This window comes from Periplaneta americana, chromosome 9 (genome assembly GCF_040183065.1).
Source record: "Periplaneta americana isolate PAMFEO1 chromosome 9, P.americana_PAMFEO1_priV1, whole genome shotgun sequence".
Classification (NCBI taxonomy): domain Eukaryota; kingdom Metazoa; phylum Arthropoda; class Insecta; order Blattodea; family Blattidae; genus Periplaneta; species Periplaneta americana.
Window position 1 is genome coordinate 110,271,894 of NC_091125.1, and position 25,786 is coordinate 110,297,679.

General features: G+C 36.5%; 1 long non-coding RNA gene and 1 other non-coding gene across 2 annotated transcripts in view; one reads left to right on the forward strand and one right to left on the reverse strand.

Moving 5' to 3' along the window:
* Nucleotides 1–13,700, forward strand: part of LOC138706385 (uncharacterized) — a 180,292-nt gene extending 166,592 nt beyond the window's left edge. Inside the window, exon 3 of the long non-coding RNA XR_011333973.1 lies at nt 10,907–13,700. This is a non-coding gene — a long non-coding RNA (uncharacterized lncRNA). The remainder of the gene's footprint in view (nt 1–10,906) is intronic.
* TRNAN-GUU (transfer RNA asparagine (anticodon GUU)) lies at nt 7,657–7,729 on the reverse strand. Its single transcript has one exon. It is a non-coding gene; the product is annotated as a tRNA-Asn (tRNA).
* Nucleotides 13,701–25,786: the final 12,086 nt, after the last annotated feature.

Here is a 25,786-nt window from a genome sequence, read left to right on the forward strand (position 1 = left end):
AGTCGAAGTTTACAATGTCTTGGTTTCCTCTGTCATATTTGAACATTGCACGTACTAGTCGGTACTTTCAACATATATTTTGATTTGTTTATACGTATATTTGTGTGAATGTTTAGTCATATTAATAACAATAAAAATTACCAATACTCATTACAATTCGTAATTTCGCAAGATATGTGCCTGATATCCTTATGCAGGTAAAGTATAAAGGCGCAGGGAGAGTAGGAAGTAAAGAGAATGGCACCGAACATAAGTAAAGAAAGACATATGTTGAACAAACGCAAAGGGAGCTTTGCTTCTACAGAGACTCGGCAAATATGAACCGAACATAAAGGTAAGCGTTCACTACATCGTATCGCACGCATCGGACGAATCGCACGGATCGGAAAAAGACTATCTTTGCTGTAACTGTTATGTAACCGCGTTCACTACATCGTATCGGACGCATCGCCTTTCGGCAAATCCGTCCACGTTTCTCGGATGGGTAACTTTTTCCGATGCGTGCGATCATGGCCTTCTTTAATAAATCAATTTTAATTGGTCAACTGTTACTATTATGTTGTGCCATGTTCAGTGTCGCGCCAAAATGGCAGACGGAAAACTTATTTCGCGTGTAGAAAATTGCGAAGGATTATATAATTTGAGGCGTTCCCATTACAGTAATGAAGTCGTTTCTTGCAAATATATTATGTAACCAATATTTCTTTCGTTTCTTCCTCTTCAATTAAGATGCATGAAGCAATTACAAATTCTTATTCGTTAACAGACGTAATTAATAGACATAACCTCAACTCATTTGCTTTCAGTAATGTCAATATCGTACGACGTCTTGTTTTAAACAGCTGATAGGGGAATCCGATGAGGCGATGAGGTGAAGCCGTTACAGTGAACGCACTGCACTTAAAATATCCGTTGCGTGCGATTCGTACGAGGAGTGCGATACGATGTAGTGAACGCTTACCTTAAGGCCTCTTAACGGTTTTCAATGGACTCGGTTATTTTAGTTTACATGCTTCACTTCCATGTACTGTTGGGATGTCTATGGAGTAGGGCGAAGTTTGTAGTTCTTGATATCCCCTCTCATGTTCGAACATTGCACGACGCTAGTAGGGAAAGAGAGAACAACCCGAGAATACTATGAGTTCCAACACCAACTTTGTCCACAGATATCGTTTTCTCGTGAGAATTATAACTTGTGCCTTGGACGTGAAAACCGACAATCTAGCCATTCGGCCGACTGCGCCAACCGTGTAAGTTGACCACCAAATGTTTATTCCACCACTGAGGTCCATGCTCATGCAATCACAATGCAAACTGGGTGTGTTATACCTGTCTGGCGCGGTTGGTCCCCAGGGAAGACCACGAGTTCCGGGGAACTGCACACACTTATATTCCCACGTGACCTAAATTGGTGATGTTGCGTACATCATTCCGGCAATCACATTCATTGACGTGGTTTTATTGTGAAATCAGAATCCCATCTGCTGCAGCTGTAGGACAGTGTAATTACTGGAGGTGACGTGTGTGGTATTTGCAGTGCACAGGATGCTTGTAAAACATGGAAACCTGCAAATACCACCAAAACATTATTACATGCTGTGAGAAACTTGATTTTGTCGTTTAAATGTAATAGCTTGCCGCAGAATTGTTTTGTTGCGAAGTATTTGCTTTGTTGAGGAGATTGGAGTTTATTGAGGATGGTGTGATAGATTATATTCAAGAAGAACAAACATCATGTATGAAGTTCTTATTAAAGATGTGTGCAGAAAATAAGTTCAAAGTTATTCCAGTACGATTATATTAAAATGATTGTTCAAGCTTTGATGCACAGTTAAGCGAACGGCTAGAGCGTCAGCTTTCAAATGTCGGGATTATTTTCTATAGGCCTAAATTTCTACAAATTTCGGCACCATTGGTTCCTTCCGCATTGGTTATTTTCTCTGAGACAACATTCGAGAGACAGCTATGTTGAATGTTTCACAGAACAAAAAGACAGATAATGGAGAAATAAAAGGTTGTATACCTATCTATAATTATTATGGGTAAAGTAAATATTATTTACATTCAAGAGAAAAGACCCGAACGAAATTTGAATGACCCAAATATTAACCAGTAGGCTATGTACCGATATTTGTTCGAAATTATTGAACTGGAAAAGTATGATGACAGCAACTTCTTTGCGAGATTTTGTAAGGCCTACTTCTTTAGCAATAAACAAATTTCAAGTTTCACCTTTTCTGAATGGGACCCTTAGCTCCGTTTGTCACAGCAACTTAGCAGCGCTTCCGGATGGCATTGCCTAGTGGCTCATAAGCGCCATGGATTATCACAGCTAATTAACTTCATTGACTGCTTGGTTGAACAACTCTTGCTTTTTCTGCTGAAGTTCGCAATGCATCTTGGCTGGTTATGGTGAAGATCGGATACAGAGTGCCATAGTGGCTCAGGATGCGTCTCGGATTTGAATGTCTTCGTTGAAAGCAATATTATGCTAACGGTGAGAATATCACCGAGTGGCGTCATGTGAATTAATACTTAGGCCCGTTTCGTCCTCACTTTGGTGGTAACATTGAACAACAAAGTTTTACTTTTTGTCTTGCTCCGAAATAAAAATAGGTGAATATTAGCAATATGTGTGTCCTAAATCTGAATTTAAAACTCAAATTGCACTATCACGTACCATTTTCTGGAGAAAGTGAATTTAATTTTTTTTATGAAAACTTATATATTTCTTTTTAATTTTTCACTGCTGCTGATAAAATTACAACACGCTAGGAATTCAATATGCCTCATAATACTTGAAAAATGAGTACTTGATGCAAAAATGATGTTACATAGTTTAAAACACAAAAAAAAACGCAACAACAATAAAAATGTGTCATTCTTATAATGACAAAAGGCTCGTAATTTGAACTTCCCATTTAAAAGAATTTTCTGGATGACTTTCGTTTATAACTAGACTTGGGACTGTCTTTTACAGGAAGCCAATAATAGTCTGCAAGCAAGTTGGATGGTGATCTTCCTTTATATGGCTTTTTCATTTCAGATATTTCTTGAAATCTTTCTCCATGCTCGTTGCTTACCGCTCCAAAGTTAGGAGAAAAGAAATCCAAATGAGAATGTAAAAAGTGTACGGTATTTTGAGAGACATATTACATCCCACTTTCTCATATGCACTTAATACGGTTTCCACAAGTTCGATGTAGTTGTCTGCCCTAGAATTTCCAAGGAAATTTGAGCAAACATCTTTGAAGCGCGCCATGCCATTCTTTCTGTAACGGAAATTTTTTTTTCTCAAACAAAGAGTGAGCTATAACTATGTGAATTTGTGGATCGATGAAAATGCCCGCTTTTAATTTTCCTTCACTTAAACTGGAAAACTTTTCTTTTAAATACTGAAAACCACAACTTTGTTTGTTCATTGTGTAGATTTCACTTTGAACTGTTATGAAATTTACTGAGTAAAGGGACCAATATCCGTCTATATATTAGAAGCACAAAAGAACATGCCAACAACCATAATAAACCGTAAATAAGTCATAGACTCATAAAATGCATTAGCTTTTATTTTGGTTTACAACCCCCAACCCGCGCCAGATGTTTTCTGGGAGATCGTTTATCGAAAAGTGATATCATAGTAAATATTAAAAACCTTACGTGATACGAAGAAAAGAGATGCATTTTCAGATTCAGCGCACACAAAACCATAGGCACACATTATTTTAAGTTGGAGCAAAATTCTTGTTGTTCAGTATAATTTTTAACCATTACTAGATATTCTCAAATAGAATGGCTCTAGTTATGAAACAAGACAAGACAGAACAAAAATGTAAGACAAATACACACGCTCACTTTCTGTGAGTAAGAGGAAGATAAAACATCTTTTCCTTCAAGCAAACCTAATTTCGCTGAATGATGATGATGATGATGATAATAATAACTTGAGTTATTATGTTTGGTACGTGCTACTTTAGCTTGTCTTTAAAAATGCATATTTTGCATGATTACACCTTGTGTGAGATCTTGCTGACACATCGTTTTATTTTATTTCATTGTATGTTTCGAGATGAGCTTTGTCTTGTAACAGCCAAGTGCATATTGCATGCATGGAGAGTAGGAATGTTTTGATATGCACCAGCTGCTGCCTTGGCACATGTTCTTGTTCACGCTATTGACAGGCAGGCGTAGTTATAAATCATGCACTCGTACTGTTAATTGCTACCTAAATTATGATACTTGGAATTACATAATTAGTATGTGGCTTCTCGAAGAGAACTAACGAGCATGAAATCGCTAATCACGATTATTTTTATTAAAGCTTTCTGGTTATTTTTCAGAATCATCATCATCATCATCATCATCATCATCATCATCATCATCATCATCATCATCATCATCATCACCATCACCATCACTACCGTCACCATCAAATACTCTGACGATGGAGTAACACTGTATGTAACTTATATATTTAAAAGTAGCAGATCCCATTGAAAAAATGAATCAGCATTGCGCAGGGCCTCCAGGTAAGAACACAGGAAGATACGTAAACATCTGTATGGAAGCCACGGCCGTTGGTACACGTCTCGCCCAAGGTATGTGTTATTTTGGATGGAAGCCCATCGTCTTGCTAACCCAGTGATGTTAAAGCAAGCGAATTTTTCTGACCTTGACGTTGTGCGCAGGCAGCAAGCGCTAAGTATGGAAAGAGGAAGGGTTGTGTATATGAATAAGCAACCTGTTGGATTAAGAAAACAGTGGTGCACAAACTTCAAACGGAACGTGAAATTTTATGTCGTTATTTTTATATGGCTTCTTTCTGTTTAATATTATCTGTATTGTCTGTAAAACAAAAGTAGGCCTACTAACACTGACTTATTAATATTGCACTTGTGTTTTAAATCTTAATAACATAATAGAGAGTTAAGAAGGAATATTCACTTCAATTCCATAGTAGTATATTATACTGTATTAAGTGGATGAAACACATCATTCATAAAGAAAGTGATATTCCAAAGAAAGAGATTGAGTATGACATTATAAGTTGGAATTTATTTTGATGGTATCTTTAGCCTTACAAAAGTAATCAATAAACTAATCAAAACAATATTACAGTACAAAGCAAATTTACCTAGGTACTGTATCTGTTTTAAGTGTAACTAATATTACATAACAAAACTCTTATCGCATTATGCTTTTAAGGTGATATTTGTGAGCAACTTCCTATCATCAGAATATTAAATTATTTTCTCGATATCTGCTGAAGCTATAGAGCTGACATTTTTACAACACATGGGCACATATCTTTTGCTTATGATGTAACAGTGGTTGCTTTGTTAATTCATTTCCTTACAAACAATTTCCATGCGAATATTTTCAAAATTTTCAATACACTATCTTCAGTAATACGTATATACTGTATATTAGATTTACGAAAACATTCTGTAAGGCTACTAAATAAATAGGCCTATACCTGAAAATTTCACCTTCCTATACGAAATGTTGAGAAAATATTTCCTTTGAATAAAAAAATCAAACTTGTGAAAAATGAGCATTAAAATTAAAAGTTACATTCTTATAATGCACTTATACTTCTCAGGCAAATCTAAAAATTAACATGGATACAGTTTTAATAAGTTCTCTTCCCTTTATCTATTGAATCAGTGCTGGCCATCCCTGAATATAGCTCGACCAAGCGGCATATACCACCTCTTTCGTCTGTCTCTTTCCTTTCCGCTGTAAAGCGCTCAGGCTCTCCTGGGCTCTAAAGCGCGCGCTTGCTTCTGCGGGCATCAATTGAAATGCCTGTGCTAACCCTACGTTTAGTGTGTTTGTTGGAGAAATGCAAATGTAAATAGCCTAATAGGCCATGGTTTTTCGAGAAGTAACGCACTGAGAAAAAGAACAAACAGATTAATCGATTAAATCCCAAAACATTAGTAATTTAAATCGATGTCCAATGTCGTTCTGCTGTGTAAATCGTAATAAGTTTGATGCTCTGATGGAGAGTTTTTTTTAAACTTGGAAATGAACATATTTGCCAACACTGTAAAGCGGAGATCGCAGTAAAGTTGTGAAATGGGCTATAGTTTTGATATGTATAAGACCACGACTTTAGTGAAGTAAAGTTACCTTTAGATTGTAAGCTACAAATTGACGTCGTAAATACTTCAACTTGTTTTGGTTGTTACAGAACATCGTTTCTACCCGCTCGCTTCTGCGTATCGTTGAGCTATGTTGTTTACTTGTTAGAGATGACGTACAGTACTTGGAAGGTGTAGGTGATGTAATGTAAAATATGCAGTGTGGTTGCTTTCTCCAGACAAACACTTACAGTGCAATAACAATAAAAGTTTGTGCAAATTATAGATGGATGCTAGCAGTAAACCATTGACGAGATAATGCGATGTTGGAGTGAACTGATATTACAATTAGAGAGTTTTGAAGGTCAGAATTGTTTTCTTTTTTCTGCCAAAGCTTACAGTGCAGTGGGATGAAATTTAAGGCGAAGTACAAGGCAGACGCCGCGCTGAGTTCACAACAGTACCGTACTGCATAAGTCAATGAAAGGTAATTCTAAAAATTACGGAAATGGGAATTTTCTATTTTACAAAAATGTGTAAGAATATTATCGTGAATAATTTGGCGGACTTCACTTAATTATTTTGTTTCGTTATTTATAGGAATATATATATATATATATATATATATATATATATATATATACATATATATATATACACACACATATATGTGTGTGTGTGTACAGTAGTGGCAAAAAAAACCAGACCGACCCTTGTAGCTGATTTCATAGCCTTGTTCACAGTGACAGCACGATAGACTGGTAACTAAGACTTCCGTGGTTCGAATCCTGCCTGTGAAGGAAACTTTTTTTTTGTTCCGTATTCAAATGTATTACCAATATTTTTCGATTGCGGCGATATTTTACTACTTAATTAACTTATTATTCCCAGAACACGAATTTTACCAGCTTATCTTCTAATGGCTTTCGAAATGGGCTACGTCAGCAGTCGAAACTACAACAATTTCAATAGATTACTCGCTATCTTGTGAATGCGGGCGTGGCATGCGCAGTGGCTCATTTCGGGAACTTTGATTAGTCTGTCGGTCCGGTTTTTTTTGCTGCTACTGTACATATACAGCTGCGAGCGTATTGTAGGAAATTATCACCATTCTTTATAAATGCAAGATCAGGTCATCCTTTTTTTTTTAATTATAAATGTTGTATGTTAGACGCTTTAGATAATTTTCAAGTCTATCAAAGATGTTACATAGTGACGCTCCAACGCTTCATTATCCAGTGTCAGGTTAGGGATATGTCGTGGAGGGTACACAATCTTTTTTTCAAGCTATCCGTAGTTCGATTCCTGGCGTGGACAATGGAAGAGATCTATCTTCCTTCGGCGGATCTGGGTTTTTGTCCCTTATCGTGTGCTGTTTTGTAGTCCCTCTGTTCCAAAATATGGTATAGAAAGATGTCATTTATTCCGTTCCGAAATATGGTATACATTTGTTAAAGTTTTCAGTAATGTAATGTAACTTTAATACACCTTATAGATACTTATTTGTTTCATAAATTAATATAATAAAAACTAGTAAATAAAGTACATTTCAATAATTTCGAGGGAAAAATTGTTCCGGGGCCGGGTATCGAACCCGGGACCTTTGGTTTAACGTACCAACGCTCTACCAACTGAGCTACCCGGGAGCTCTACCCGACACCGATCCAATTCTTCCCTCTATATCCGCATACCTCAAAGTGGGCTGACAACCGTCAAGCAACCAACTTCGAGTGCACACTAACTCCGTGTGACTTACATTGTGGTTTTCTGTTAACGAACAGTGACGTATATTATGCAAATCAAGATTGATTTGCAAAGTACATTTCATTCTCTGTGATGTCAAATTAATAAAAGAACAAAAAACATTTTTTGAGAGAGGGAAATTAACATAAAAACTGCAGTAAATTACATTCCGTTTTTATACTGCTGTTGTGCCTTAGATGTTCTATTCAAAATTGACTGGGTTGATATTCCATTTTCTGTAACAGGAACACCACAGTAGATGGCCATTTGATTTTTGTCCGTAATGAACTATTTAAATATTATAATTTGATGCACTACAGAAGATTAGAAACATCCACACTTCTGATAGTCCCTTAAACTACTGAACAGAATACCACACCGCGAAACATTTCGTGCGCGCATGCGCAATAATCAAACTTGTTTTGCCTGTTACTATACCATATTTTGAAACGGAGGTAGTATTTTCTCAGTGGTGACCATGCACCATGCTGACCACACGACCGAGGCCCGCAACGTGCGAGTGTCTACTGTTGGTTCAGAGCTATACAGAGTGGATGGTAACCTCTGCACCAAAATGAAACTGGTAATAAATCATGCGGAGAGATTTTAAAAATCAAAATAAGTTTTTTTCTCAAACATTCACCATTTTAGAGGTAATCGTTATGTGTCTATGAGCAATTTGGCAACATCACGGCTGCTGCAATAACTCCAAGCAAACGCGGCCTATATTCCTTAACTTCCCTTCCCTCTCTACTGTACTCAGCCGGTACCACACGCGACGTGCGCTGCGTTACAAGATTTATTTAAACGATTTTCGCTATTATTCAATTTAAATTTTTGGCTAAACGGTTTAATTTGCAAAGAATGATTCAGGACTTTAACTGTTCAGATTATTTTTACGTATCTGTTTGTATAGCAATCAGCGAGTTCTCTCGAACCACTGCCGCAATAGAGCGCTGCAAAAATTGGGCAGAGACTATTTTTTTTTTTTTTTCCAATTTTTCATCGAAGGAAAAGTGTAATAAAAGTTTTGTTATCCCGGATACTTAACATGTAGAATCAACTCGTAAAGTTTGGTGCAGAGGTTACCATCCATCCTGTATACGTGCCCTTACACTACATTAGAAAGAAAATGGTAGGAAAGAAAAAGATTAAACGGAAGCAGAAATAAGGAAAGAAGAACGTAGTGCTTGTCTTATTTAATGGTACTGATTTTCCCACTTCTTTGTGAACAGTTTCTTTGTAATGAGGGCATTTAAAACGTCGTAAACGTTATATCGTCTCCCAAACTTTATTGCTGTAAATGTAAATATTTACGAATGAATTGATCGCAGAATATTCTGACGGAATAGTCTTATTGGACTAACAAGTGATTCTAATGAAGTAAGTGTACGAACATACGCCATGTTTCCAGAAATGCTTGAGCGTTTTAAAGAAGGAAGAAAGATTGGACAAATGAGTTAATCGAGGCTAAAATTAATAAGTAGTCCTTTAATGCTAGATCGCAGTAAATTCGTATTTTCATTTGCTATTGTTGACTTGTTTCTCTTCAAAATATGCGTGAAATATCATAAAGAGTAGTAAAAGTTAGATCCGAATAACTATATTTTCTTTCTTTTCTTTTGTTTGTCTAATGCAGCCGTGGCGAAAATGTGATTGTGCGCCGAGCCACTGTGTAACCTTCAACGTACATAACACCTATGGAGGGGGGCGAACACCCGAAGGGGGAGTGAAGCAACTGTCTGACTTATTAACGGATTTTCATTTTCCTTACGTCAAGCACTTAAATATAATTTTATAGTGTACAAGGCTACAAACTAATGTTTTGTATAAGAAAGAAATGAACATTAAACATTGGACAAATTTTCACAACCTAAAATTAACTGTTTTCAGAATGTCTCTGCGACAGAGTTTCAATATCAGGAATGATGTCACTTACTGCCAGTCGTAGTTGATCACGAAGGTATTTGTCTGTCAGTCGTGATCTAAATTTGGTTTTTACTATTTTCATTGTTGAAAATAATTTTTCACAAACGTAAGTTGTAACAAACATGGCTTCAAAAGAGCAAGCGAAAGAACGAAAATTCGGATATTTATGTTTTGGTAAAGATTTGAAAAGTTCAACATTTGTCAAGTCCTTACATCTAGCTTTCATTTAACATCACATTGTAAATCTGTGAGTTTAAATTGAAGATCTAACCGCATTATTCGTACAGCTGCTGTAAAAGGATCGACGTACAATGATGATGATGATGATGATGATGATTATGATGATGATGATAATAATAATAATAATAATAATAATAATAATAACACTTAACCTCTTAATGTTTCATGAGTAACATGTAGTATAATGCCGTTTTATGTTATACAACCGTTTTCCTCGTAATACTTGTGAACAAATCATACATTTAATATTCTCATCATATTGGCAGCAAAAAATGCGTCCTCCCGTCCTACTTGAAACTTTCGTTTTTGTAGAGGTAGGCCTACATGGTTTCGAGAGAGACATTGCGACGATACGCCATTCGCAGGTCAGAGACAAATACAAATGGAACGGAGTTTGACTTCAGTGAGTGAGAGGGTGGGGACTGTGGGAAGTAGGAAGCAAGAGAACTGCATAGCTATCATTGCGAGCCACAATATGCTCGTGAGTCACATTTTCGCCACAGCTGGTCTAATGGTACGAGATAGCTAATAAAGTAATGTAAATATACATTATTGATAAAATCATTCTCTGACTAAGCGACTGCGGTTTAGCGTAGATTTTGAATAATTTATCAATTTGACTGCGAAAGCTGTATCGATTTGCCGTTTATTTAAGAAACCATGGAAAAGTTTAATTTAGCCTACTGAAGATAAAAAAGTTAATAATCTAAATACAGTAAATGGAATAATGAGTTCATTCATCATACAGCCAGAAATCGAACTGGAGACTTAAACTAAAAATAAATCTCAATTGGTTGTGGTACCACCTTGAAAATTACTCATAAACCTGTTACAGATATCTGATCTGAATACAATGTAGAGAGATGAAAAATTCTTGTTGTATAACACGATATGGAATTTGTGTTTTTTAGTCATCCTGTGCTCCTAACACAATGCCCTGAGGGATGACGTGATGTGGTGGCCGTCAGATGAAGTCAGGGGAGCGGACAAGGCCGTCCCTAGGGCGGAACGCTATAAAGTCGGGCAGCTGGACCGATGTAACATCATCTTGTAATACATAGCCAGCAGGATTTCTTAAGCAATACTTGCCCTGGTTTTCATGCATTGAAGTTGTTCACTACCATAAGAGAAACGATTAGAGAAGCTTTGTGATATGTGTTTAGAGATAAGAATCACATCTTTGTAGGTATACTGTGATAATTGAAAGTTTAATTTTTAATTTTACATAGAGCATTATAATAAATAAAAATGACTCGAGATTTATATTCTACAGATCTCATAATTTGATAAAGTAGACTATATTTCTGTTTAAATTTGTGTTTGAAATTGTTTCATTCATATGGACTGGAAAAGAAACGAAGAGATGCATAAGGACTTACATATCCCTACTCCTAACACAGTGTCTGATGATTCAGTTCTTCGTTTTAATTCTCAGCGTCCATACTTCACTTGCATAGAGTAGCACAGAAATTGACATTGTTTTATAAAATTTTATTTGCGTGCCTCCTTGCTTTACGGCCTAGTTTTCGTTTTATTGTTCCACACATATGTTGAAATTTATGTATTTTGTTATCGATGTCTATGTCATGAAGAACTGCTGTTATATACCGGTCTGACTATTAAAAACTCTTATATAGACGTTTAACTGTCTTATACTTACACAATGAATAGCTTCTTTATAAGTCGTTTGTAAATTTCGTACTAATAATCACTACATACATCATGTATAACAGTACAACTATTACACAGCTACGTCATAGTTCCGTCATTACTTCATTATGAAAGGTAATAGAATAACTGAGGTCCTCTATTGCATCGATAGTGCGCGCTAGTATGCCGCGCTAAGTATCGATAGTACAACTGGGCCTGATCGATTACCACGCTATAGTTTGGTCAAAGAGTACAGTCACAGTCTAGTATATACAGTCACAAAGCTCAATACGTAGGGAATATGTATCCATAGATAGTTGCTAACCACTAGGATCGCTACTATCGCCTCATCACAGACAATTCGAAATATACCGGCACAGTCTATTGTTCCTAGTACTCTCAACAACTCAAGCTTCGTGACTGTATATTATACTAGACTGTGGTACAGCTACAGCAGTATTATTCTAATTATTCTGTGCTCTTTGGTTTGTTCTTCTATGGTTACAAGGCAACCATCATCATAAAATGACAATCGATACGAACAGCTGTTAGAGGGACGGCCATTTTTTCTCTATGTACAACGCTTAAACAAGGAGTTTCGTGTATATAACTACTGCAAAGTAATTTCCATGTATAGTTACAGGCTGTTTATACATCCACCGCTTATGCATGGTTTATTAGTAACATTCTCTGTCCCAACTCTGCAAAAGTCTCATATAAAAACTATACACTTTATTAGTAAGACCGTACGAGTAATATCACAGGCAATTAAATGCAGCGACTTACTCTATTATTTTCCCTTCAATTGCTATCTTACTTCTTACATTGTATTTTCCTTTGAATGCTAGTACTTTCGTTTATTGTGAGATATTTACAGATACTATTCTTTCATACCTGCATTCAGTTGATGTATTTTCTTCTGCAATTCCTCTTCTGTTTCTGCTATCAAAACTTTGTCATGATCTGCCTACATTGTATACCATTTTTTGTCATAACTTGTAAAATGGTTTTCTAAATTATTCTGTCAATAATAATTAATGGCTTCATCTGTACACGTACTACATAAGATTGATAGCGCTGGACGGCCTGGTTTATTCTCAGATTTATTTCCAACGTTTTTGTTCCTAGCTGTTCGAATTTATCAATGTTCAGGTACATTCCTCTTACACGTTTAGTAAGTACATTGCAGTAGCAATATTTACCATTGCATTCCATAATAAACACCATTGAACAAAATCAAAAGCTTTCTCATTATCGAAAAGTAGTAAATGTCTCTTGCTATGTTCTTTTCTTTTCTCAATTACCTGTTCCATATAATAAATACAATATATCTGCAGTGCTTGGAAAAAGTGACATAAGTAAGTTTCCACAAACCTTTTTTGACAATTTATTGACAACTTACACTGGTTTATGTCGATTTGATTTTTTTCTGCATGAATTATTGTAATGGGAGGAATACTTATGTATTTCTTTCCAAGCGAGGAGATGTTCCGTAAGTTGTCAATAAATTATCAAAAAAGGTTTGTGGAAACTGACTTGTGTCACTTTTCCCAAGCACTACAGATATATTGTAGGATCTTCCTTTTCGAAAGCCGTTTTGATATTCCGATATTACAATATAGTGGCCAATATATATGATCATGAAATTAGAAATAGTGAACAAATTAATATTCCATATTGTAGATTACACAAGAGCAACACAAACTTTTTAATTATGGGGATGAAATTATATAACAAGCTCCCCAGTGAATATTATAAATTACCAATCAATAGCTTCAAAACTAGATTTTACAATTGGTTATTAAATAATCCTTTATATTCTGTTGCTGAGTTTTTCAACACATATTTGTATGAAATTGTATTTTAATAAATAAGTTTAATTGCAATTTAGTTAGTTCTCTTTAATTTAAAAGTTTCAAATTATTTCATGTTTTCATTGTATTATTTAAATTTTACTGTTTCTTTTATTAGTGTTTTTTTTAATGTGCTATTTATATGTTTTTCAATGTATTCTGACGAAGCCTAAAACTGTATGTCTAATGGCCAAATAAATTGAATTGAATAAACTGTTAACGATTACAATCATTCATCACGTTATTATTTTGGCAAATATTTTGTAAGGGACAATTAATATGTATATCCATTTATTAATTCTTATACTATTGTTCTCAGTCAGTTATATAAACTAATAGGTTATTTTATCGTTTACAGAGGCCCAATAGCGTCATTCCACGATTCGTGAAATGCCCATTAATTCATCTCTCCTCTCCTCTCCTCTCCTCTCCTCTCCTCTCCTCTCCGGAAATTAAAAAACATATCACATAAGAAATTATCTGTGACATGTGTTGGCAGATGGTACGTTCACGCGGACCGCAGTGTGTCTGCCCGTGCCCCAGATCTCGTATCTCGGCTTGCGATGCTGCCTTCAGCTCCAGTCTCCGCCAGGGTCTTACGTGTCCATGCTGTCTTAAAGGAACTGTTGCTAGTTGTCTCATTCTTGCCTTGCGTGACATCGGTGGCAGTCTCTAGAGCTTGAGGTCTCGAGATTTGATCGGATGACCTCCTAGAACCTTCAGAGGCACTTTAAGCATGAAACCACTGTATTCCGTCATCACACGAGAACGTGAAGTTTATTCAAGCAAATGTACATTTAAAAATAACCGTTACCTCAATGAAAGTGATGTTGATATAGCGATGCCACATTCAGGATGATTTTTATTTTCTACGTTTTAACTCTGCGTTCTGTACATTTCATTAGGGCACTCGTGGGTGCAATACCAGATGAATCCGTTATTCAGGTAAGTTTTTCCCTCCTCTTTTTGTGTTATGGGCAGAGTTTCCACATGTGCGACTGGTGTTGCGGGCCGAGTTACTCCATATTCATCAATACCTCATCAGCTCAACAGCTTCACAACATGTTCAGCTCTCTGGAAACATGTTGAATGTGCTGCTCATCCACCGTACGTCTCATTATTATTGTCAGCCATCACAAAATGAACGCAAAGTGCATATTACAGGGTAACTCCCAAACACGGAAACATTTGTGCTTGGCAGTATATCGTGGCCTCTCTTCAGATTTTAAATTCGAGGAAAACTCGTAATTTAACACTGAAGTTGGTTTTAACTAACTCCTACAATAGAATATCTGTATAAAATTTGTATAAACTAGCCACGGATTCAGCCACGTGGAGTAAATATAATAATTCTAAGGGAACGTTATCAACCTAGTAAAGTCTAAAAGTACTTCATTAAAAATTCGAGGAGTTAATTTTAGCCAAATCATTCCCATAATTGTTCAGTAACTGTACTGTTTTCCTGTTGTAGAAAAGTTTCTAGTTTCTGTCACTCGTGAATATTATATTTGATAGGTGAAATCAGTACTTCAACAGTAACACTAATTAAAAAAAAAAAAAGAACACAGTGTATGATGTTGACGTTACATCCAGATTGTACATAAAATGAAAAGGGATAAAATATTTTTTGTTACTTAGAATATTTTGTATCCTGTTTAAGATAAATCTCGTGTAAGATAAACTGTTTGCCTACTTCTTGAATTATCCAATCAGAACCAACCATTCTCTCTGTCCCAACCGTAAGTCAGCTAAATTTTTTCGTCATTGAGATGAAGATTCGATAGGCCTACATTTTGTAGTGTAGAAGGATATTATAGACCTACACCTATTTTATAGACTTCCGTTAACCCTTTTGCAGTTGTTTAACCGTTTTTGCTGTATGGGGTTATCTATTTGACTCAATTCTTCGGAATATTAATTCCACATTTGGCCTGTTTGCTTGTCAAAAAACCTTGTTCTAAGAAAACAGTTTTGCGTTCCTTACATTAAAAACATCCTAGAAATCCTAGTAGCAGTTCCCTCTATTGATGCTGAAATATATGCGATGGTCGTGATGTAAATGGCTGACTGTCCAAATGCATGGGCGGTAACTGACTTCTCTAGGCACAAAACGCGAGACGAAAATAATTTGTGTGCTCAGACTTCTAATGCGCTCTGTTAGTAAATTTATGTAGGCTATTATGGACTTATTTCACTTGTCGAATTAATACTTCTTCATATAGAGAATAAGATGGCATTACTAACTCAGTTTATATAATTTCTTATTTACATCACTTAGCGACAATATCAAAAATGACTTTTTTTAATATAGATTTACAAAAGTTGTAGACCAACGGTCATCAGCACAGAGCACCCTGGGGCTAGCGTCTCTTACCCGCGGAGCACACACTGCACTATAGTGCATTTCGCACCTGCTAGCAGGTATGCTCTCTACCTCTTCCTGCTGCACGACGGAGCACACGGGACTGCTCCGCATACCCTTTACCCGTTTCAGCGAGCGAGCGCTGACGATCATTTGCTGTGACAAGATGACTGCTTAGTCGGAACGGGCCTGGGAACCTATCATGAAGTAAATCATCATCATCATCATCATAGCCACCGGCGTGGCTCAGTCGGTTAAGGCGCTTGCCTGCCGGTCTGAAGTTGCGTTCGGGCGCGGGTTCGATCCCCGCTTGGGCTGATTACCTGGTTGGGTTTTTTCCGAGGTTTTCTCCAACCGTAATGTGAATACAAGGTAATCTCTGGCGAATCCTCGGCCTCATCTCGCCAAATATCATCTCGCTATCACCAATCTCATCGACGCTAAATAACCTAGTAGTTGATACAGCGTCGTTAAATAACCAACTAAAATAAAATCATCATCATCAAGCACGATTCTTATCTGTGACTCTCTATCTCTATTTCTTGATTTCAGAATAAACTAGGCCTACTGTGTTCATTACCCCCATGTATGGTGAGTCCCTATCACCACAGCATGGTGCGTCCTCAGGTTGGGGATAGAGGAGACGGCCTCCAGATATGGATGGTAGCTGCGAATATATTGAATAAGCAGTCGTGGACAGTCGATAAGGGGTGGTCCTCCAGCTTTGGGGTTGGGCGAAGGGCTAACAACTCATCACCGGAAAAAAAAAACAGCTTGTTACGAAACCACAACATAAGCCTCGTAATGGGACTGATTCTCTGGAACGACCAGTCTGAGTGTTCGAGAATAAGGTGCTTAGGAAAAAATTTGGGCTAAATGGGATGAACTTACAGGAGAATGGAGAAAGTTACACAACGTAGAACTGCACGCATTGTATTCTTCACCTGATATAATTAGGAATATTAAATCCAGACGTTTGAGATGAGCTGGGCGTGTAACACGTATGGGCGAATATAAAAATGGATTTGAAGGAGATGGGATATGATGCTATGGACTGGATTATTCTTGCTCAATACAGGGACCAATGGCAGGCTTACAAGTATGTGAGGGCGGCAATGAACCTCTGGGTTCCTTAAAAGCCATTTGTAAGTTCATTACCCATCTTCGCTCTTATGCTGTGAAGTCACCTTATGAATGTATATCATTTCTCTGTTTTCACTTTTATTTCAGCAGCTTTTAAAATGTTACAATGTATCTGACAAAATAGTCTGTTCTGTTTCTTTGTGTAACGTACCTGAGCTAAAATAAAACATCCAGATATTAATCTCCATACGTTGATCGTTCTGTTATTTTGCCTCATGTACGTACGTTCATTTATTCTTACTCATACATGGAATGCTTTGTAAATAGCGTGCACCGGATTTGAATTGCTGGGCCATTTGTCAGCGGGGGCCAGGATCGCCGGGCTACTCCCCTACCTTTTTCCCGTACAGTATTGTTGATAATTGGCCTTCTAAACGCAAACATTACGAAAGTAGGTTTGTGTCAACCCTATCACATGGCTGTGCACTTCATATTAAGATAGCAGCTTTTAACAAAGGGGCGGGAGGGGATGACGTAGACCCGCAGCGGTTCGTTTGTGTTGATACGATCAGTGGCAGCTAGTTGGAAATTTCATACATAGTTGACAATTTTTCAGCACCGGACATAGCTGATGTATGATTTCAGACTGTACTTTATACAGAAAAATTATGTTTCAGAATTCGAATTTTGTGTACTTTATATCGTTCATAAAGAAACGTTAATCTTCTCTTCTTGGCATTTTCTGTCCGCCTCTATGTCATTGTATTTTAGAGTGGTTGAAAGCTGCCAAAATAAAGTGACATGTAGATGGCACATACTTGTTTTTACATTTTACGTGATTTTCGATCATTTAATTCCTTTGTCATTTTAGCATGTTACGAATGATACTACTGTTTATAATTTATTTTCGTGAACTTGTGTTTAAAACACAAACATACGTAAGTAAAATAATTTGATATACACTACGGTTGCCACCTTTTAAAAATAAAGAAGAAAAAATTTTATAGGCATACTTCAGTGATTCATACGTTCTGAATTTCTAAGGGATATTACATAGATGGGAGGATAATATAAAAATGGATTTGAGGAGGGTGGGATATGATGGTAGGAACTGTATTAATCTTGCTCAGGATAGGAACCGATGGCGGGCTTATGTGAGAGCGGCAATGAACTTTTGCGTTCTCTAAAAGGCATTCGTATGTAAGTAAGTAAAAATTATACTGATGTTAAAACCTTGTGTTTGGAACATGACATTTGTCGGTTCTAATTATTTGAAGTTTCTTGCTTAAGTGCGCAAAGTTTCAGTATGTTGCCAGAGATAGCGAAGGTGCTTTAACAATACAAAATGGAGTGTATCAAACTCGTTACAGACAACAGTATAATTCCTTGTTGCGGAAGAACAAGAGTGGTGAATGTTGACAATCGTTTGTGTAAAGTCTGTGGAAGGTCTGCAAGTTGACAAGAGCACCGTTCGTCGCAAGGCAAAATGGGTGAGGGCTTCAGGAAGAGCTCAATGATCTGCCACGGTCTAGGCGGCCAGCTACGGCTGTCATAGTGAGGATCACGTAAGAGTGTGTAGTTCCTAAGGGTGCTATTCATAGACATTTCGCTAGTCCGCGCTACGAGCGTGCTAAACTAGCCCCGGCTTTCGACTGGTTGCTTGTACGGGATTCATATCATATATCATCATATCATATCATATATCATATCATATCATATCATATCATATCATATCATATCATATCGCTAACACAGGTTTATGAATACAAAAAACGTTAATTAGTTCGCTGATCATCCACCGGAAGTCTGCGCTAAGAATGTCTATGAATACGGCCCAAAAAGAATAATTTGGCCGTCTCTACAGTGTTGCCAACTAATACCTGATATCACCTAAGAGGGTAAAATCACAATGTAATCACCCCAACTTCTTGCGAGAGGGACTAAAATTGATTCCAGTAAGTTTTTGTGAGGACTACGCTACACGTGCTGGGACAGGTTTTCTGTTAGTCATTCTGGTTTGGAAGTTTATTGTTAGAACTGTGTTATACTATCCTAGTAGTCTCTTTAGTGTGAATGGTTTGTTAATTTATTAAATAATTAAGAGCGTAGATTTTAGGAATAGCCGAACTAGTTCACTTCGAATAACTGATCTTATATGGAGTTAGGTTGAACTGCTTCGTTGATAATAAAGTGTTTTAAATAATATCTACAACGTGGAAATTTATACAACATCCAATTCCTTACAACGAAAATTAAATAGTGTTATTGAACAGAAAGGAATAGTTATTCATTAATTTTGTGAACGTCTTATTTTGGATTTTGAAATAAAGTTAATACACTCCTTAAAGAAAAATTGAGAGTTGAAAGCAAAATGCAAAAAAAAGTAATATTTAAATATCATTCGACGGCCCATCCCGCAAAATAGAAATATGCTCGTTAGTCAGTAAATAAATACTAAATCTTTCGTTGTGAGTTTCTGGCGGCTGTTGCACTTCATGTCGTGATGTCCGATTTCGAGTGAGAAATGCAGATTAATGTCAATTCCGAAACAGCTGGGTTTCTTGGCTGGTTGATTCAGGAGATGCTCTTTCCTTATCCTGACCACATGACAGAAATCCTGTTAAATAATGTGTGAAGGTGGTTTCCCACTATATTGTCGACCCAGTGCTGTTTTCTGGGATGTTAGCCTGCTTTCCTCACACGGCGATGACCAAACTACAGTGCTGTTGATGAAAAAACAATGAACGAAGAAGAACATAAAGATAGCTTCATTGACATAAGGCCAGATCCCATAACGATGAATACATGACTGTGCAAACTTAGGTTAGTATGTTCTTGGCAAGTCATTACACGTTTTAGTTTGTATTAATCAATGTTAAGGTATACAGTTTTACAAGAATTTGATTCTATAGGCTATGCAAATTCATATTTAATGAAGAAGTGTTTTACAGGAATATTTTTGTTCCTTCCAAAATATCTTCCCTTGCTCTCTAGCTCAGGTTTGGTAAGAAGACGACATTTTGTTTTGCGGTAATAGATGCTGGAAACAAAACTATCTATTATTCCCCCTTTAGGGAAGGGCACGGACTGGGACTGTCCGCGCACGCAAGCTGCTCGGGTGGACCCATTGTACTTTCTGGGATGGAATGGAACTCCCGTACAGCCTACATGATCCCTTTACTGTTCAACGTAACCCTCATTTCCTGTCCCACGAGTTACCATGAGACCATTGGAGGGCCCACTGTGCATAGCGCTACCACCAGCAACGAGTGACCACATATCCACGGGGTCCAAGTACGGCGGCGGCCCGCAGCCGACTCTATATTCCGGATCAGCTTACTTAATAGCCTAAGGGTGAAACCTGACCATTTTCTCCCGATTACTATATATGCTAGTGGATTATGGTGATTTTCTAGTTTGAAGGTTTAATTTTCTTTTGTCAACTTCGTTTCGAATTTCGATACTGAGAAATAATAGTGATTCTCTAATTGTTATGTTGGCAGCAGGAACAGCTGTTGTCGATTGTTCTAGATTTCTGAGCCGATTACTGGAAACTAGTGAAATTCGAACATACTAATAATTCATTAATATTAGTAAGCTTATTATATTAATTCATAATAGTTATTTTATGTGTTGCATTGCGTTGTGGTTACAATTCAAGATTATAGTCAGATAAGTGTAAATAAATATAATATATGGTGTGGTACATACACTTGAATGATCGATAGAAATGCGCACAGAGACAGCAATTATAACTAGAATAGCAAAATTATTAGGAATAAGTAAGTATTCTTAAAAGCATAAATTTCAAAGTGGCATTCGGTTTTCGGAGTTTGTACTAATCATTTCACGTGATGAAACAAAATATATTTTTAGGTTAGGTCTCGTGAATTGTAAACTGTTTAGTTAAAGCAATGAATTTCGTGTTGTCAGACAAAATACATTTTAATATTAGATCATATTAATCTACTATTTTCCACCATAATGTGCGGGAGGTCCAGGAGGAAAATATAGTTCTACTCTTTCACAAATGAATGAACCGTTTAGAAAATACCTCCCAACATAAAGATGAGATGTAGTAAATCAGTAAATAAGCAAGACATCGTTATTGTTAGGTAATACTATATTATTATTATTATTATTATTATTATTATTATTATTATTATTATTAATACTGTTATTGTACATGGCATTGTGATTTTACCCTCTTTGGTGATATCTGGTATTAGTTGGCAACACTGAAGAGACGAACAAATTAGCCTTTTAGGAACTGCTCTTACGTGATCCTCACTATACATCGGAGCAAGCCCGAAACCTAGGAAAGAAACGGAGATGATGATGAAAGAGAGAAAGTGGAATTATGGTGGCGAAATGAATCCGAGGTCCAACGCCGAAAGTTACCCAGCAATTCTGTTTCAGTTGGCTGAGGGGAAACTTCGGAAAAACCTCAACCCTGTAATTTGCCCCAACCAGGATTTGAACCCGGGTCCGCTCGCTTTATGGTAAGATGTGCTAATCGTTACTCCACAGCAATGGACACTGGAAACAGATGGAGTTTCAAATAAATATCCCACCCATAGTTTGCCCATTAAAAATGTAGTACAGTAACTCTGTTGGTCATCAGTACATCCTGTATACTCGTATAGAAGCAAGAAGGCTGCTAAAATACGCGAAATTGTGTACAACATTTAATGAAACGTGCAGTTAACATTTGATGATAATTATAATGGCCTATATATTTCATTATTTATTTATTTAATCTGACAGGATTAAGGTCATAAGATCTTCTCGATGGATGAATAAAGATTATTTCTTTTCCCCTCTCCCAGTATAAATGCAAAAGCTAAATGAGATGTAGTACGTACGTCAATTAATTAATTTTATTCTCTACTGTTGAAAATTACTTCAAAATTTTATCTGCAACGTTTTCACATTATTTGTTGCTAATACTGTTAGAATGTTCCCTCTTTTACAAAAATTTATCTGTAACCACACATTACAAAATGAAATACAGCATTCTTACCAAATTTGTGCGAACATGAAATACATTTTTTTTTTCGGTATTCATTGAGGGGTGGGGAAAAAAAGGAAAGATCCTTGAGGCTCACACGTAGCGAGAGGTATATAGAGCCGTCTTTACTTCCAAGGAAAGTTCCCTGGTTCTCATTTCTGTTCGAAGATGAGTTGGCCCTAAGGCCATAGTGCAGTCGGAAGGATTAGGCCGATTGAAAAAAATACATGGACCTTTCGGGAAACGAACACGCGATCTTCAGCTTTGTGGCCTTGCGCTTAGCCATTTCCATAGAACAAAATACCTTTAATATGTAGCCTATCCGAGCATTTGAAAGATCAAATATTTATCTAAGTGAAAATTGTCTTTTCTTGTAGGTCTGTAGGAATCGTGAACCGATGCATAATTCTCAAACATTGTCATCCTGCTCTGTGATATTATTATAGACGTAATGACTTTTTCCTATCGGATATTGGAAGTCTAGCAGAAGACGCGTAGATCCGAATTACAGCAATAAAAAGGTTTTGAGAACAGCTGCTGTAGAATATTTACGTTCGAAAGAGAGAGGAGAGGCCATTGTCTTTTCAAAAGTGCAAAGGGTGCATTTCTGACATATAAATGGCGTAAAGTTTCCCTGCTTAGGGTATGAACTTCTTATTTTTAAGAGCCGTGACTACCGGTCAGTCTTTTCCTGTTATTTGCAACAGGATGTACGTATATGATTGTACTTTCATAATTAAATAATGTTAGCAAAAATGCAAATGTTTTCTTATTTAAGAGAAGTGCAACGGTTTCTACTATAAAAACAACAATCACTATGGCAGGGATTCCCAACCGGTTGTGTCGCGCAGCTCCATGGAGTGTGTCGCGAAATTTTGGAATTGAAAAATAAATTGTATGCCATCTAAAAGTCTCTTTTCAACGCATTTTTTATTCGTAACGAAGTCTTTGATATGGTACATTTTATTTTGTGACAGTCTGTACCAATGAAACGTGAACACCTGCAACAATTCTCAGTTCAGTTTTTACACCATAAGGCCACGTAAAGAGAAACTCTGTGCAACCCACAAAGCGCAGACTTCACATTAATTTAAATAGGCGAGTTTTCAAAAAACGACGATAAAAATCTTTTATCGGACATCCAGCGTAGATAGGTTGGAATTTTTTTTTTCACATATCTTTGTTTGTTTGTTTGTTTTTTTCCCTAATGCCATTCAAGTTGCTGTTTGATCTTTTAGAATATTCGATTGCATGTTGACATCAACCTGTCTACAACACTGGATGTCCGACACTACATAGAAGTTATCAGTGCTTTTTTTCTGGCGGAATGCGCTGAAACGGCGTTCCGGCACGTTTTTATTGCATTTTTCATCATGGAACCGAAATATGTGTGAACAATTGTGTTTTTAATATAATTTTTCTTTGATTTCAGCTTAGATCTTGAAAGTCTTAGTTGGACGTAAACGAGGATAAAAACGACAAAATTTCCATGCAGTGAACAATAATCATCTTTCCGTCCGCTATACAATATTCTACACAGAGTTCCACCGCCTTTTTCTCCAGAAGAAAAGTACTGGTTATTATGATTAATAATAATAATAATAATAAAATAAAATAAGTGTGTCGCGATATCGTGTGTCGTCAGTCAAAAAAGGTTGGGAACCACTGCACTATGGTATGAAAAGACTGTGAAAACGTGTATACGATTCAAGGTTCGTAAGTATACGCAGATGTCGATAAACGTCGAGGAGGGTGGGAGGGATCAGTGTGGGTGCCGCCTCTGAAGAATGATGGATCGGCCAGCAGGTGCTGCAGACTCCCCCACTGTGGCCGCTCTGTTTTCCGCCTGTCTGATCCAGCCCCAAGTGTTCTCAGCACTCTCTTTCATCTGCTGGATTCTGCAGGGCTGCCCATCTCATAGCGCTCACGCTTTAACTTGATAGCTTGCGGGATTTGGATAACGACTTACGCGTGTTCTGACTGATATTTCTTTTTCTGATTTCATCTTGATCTGTCTGAGCGCTTCTGTTCGTATAGTTGAACTGGTGATCGTTACTTACACGGCATAAATGTTGAAATCATGAGTAGTAAGCATTGTTACAAAATATTCGTGTCTCTAAGCATGATTTTAACTGTGTATTTATGTGTCATGAACCATCATGGATTAGCAATTACCTCATTTAACTTCAGACCTATTTTTTCTTCGGACTTACATCTCATTTAGCTTTTGCATTTATATTGGGGGAGGGGAAATGAAATAAACTTTATCCATCCATAACAAATGGTGTATAGTGTTTCTCTACATACAGAGTGAAAAAGTACGTAGTAGGCTATTATAGTCCTTCTCAAATATGATTCGTAGAAATTTAACGAAATAAAAAATATAATAGCATTTTGTTCCTATGCTGACTTTCTTTGAAAAGAGAAAAACATTCATGTTAAAATTTTGATTACGGATTCCATGTAATTGTTAAAAAGTATTAGTTATTTATTTTTGTAGGCTAATGTAGAATGAGTTATTTATAACCTTATTTTAGTAGTAGTTTTTTTTTTTAACGGAGCAGTAGCCACTAAGACTTTCGTGGTTCGAATCCTGCCGGGAAAGGAAACGTTTTTTGACACTTAAAACTACGGAGCAATAAAAAAAACTGAAGCATTCACCCCAGTGTATAATAAAATTATCCATTTTTGGCTGGATTTTATTCAAAGGATTTAATTTTGGAAATAGTTTCTTTAAGATATATAAATATTTTTTTTTGTTTTGTTTTGTTTTTGTTTTTTTTTTTTTTTGTTCCTTATTCAAATTCATTTCCAGTACTTTTCGATTGCAGCGATATTTTACTACTTAATTAACTTATTATTCCCAAAACATGAATTTTACCAGCAATCGAAAAATATTGGGAATAAATTTGAATAAGGAAGAAAAAAAGTTTCCTTCACAGGCAGGATTCGAACCACGAAAGTATTAGTTACCACTATCGTGCTGTGGAGTGAACAAGGCTCTGAAATGAGCTACAAGGGTTGGCCCGGTTTTTTTTTTGTACCTACTGTACCCAAGCATAGACCTATTGCTTAAGCAAATATTTGAGTGGATATCCTCTGAGATAAGAAATCGGAAAAGATTTAGCACAAGATGGAAACAAAAAAAAAATTGAAGTGGTAATGGAAACACGAAATATTTCACCAGGTATTTATAAAATGAAGTTTTTTTTTTGACATGTAGAGTGCGATAAATGACCGATAGGTTATAAAAAATTGTTAAATGATGTTGAAGTTTTTCAAATAGAGGCACAGGCATATAGTTAAAAATAAAAAGTTCCATATGTTGTTGGAAATTACGAATAACGGAATAACACAGGTACATAAAAATACAACTAATCGTGTGGCGAAAAAAAAAATCTTCTATTTCCACGACACATTCCATCTCTAAGAAATACGTAAACTGCGTTTTATGCTGTTGCCTTTAAATGTGATTTTCCAAACAGTTCGCCTATTTGGTAAAGAGGAACAATGTTGCATCTTGAACTTTTTGCTCGATTTCATGGGCATAGTATGATTTTAATCTAGTTACGCTGAAAATAGCTTAGAATATGTTTGTATTAGTAGTAGCAATGAGTTGTTTACACTCTATTTTTCTCTCATCTTCGTGCTGTGCATAGTTTTTGTTAAGCTAGTAGAATAATAGTTTAAAATATTTTTAACTCATCCGCATAATGAGTCAGAATGGAGTTACTCTGCACTTCATTATCCTCTTCAAATCTGGCTTTTGCATCCTTGTAAGGGATAACGTTTGTAAATAAACCTTAGATGGACCTGTACAGGAATATATGTG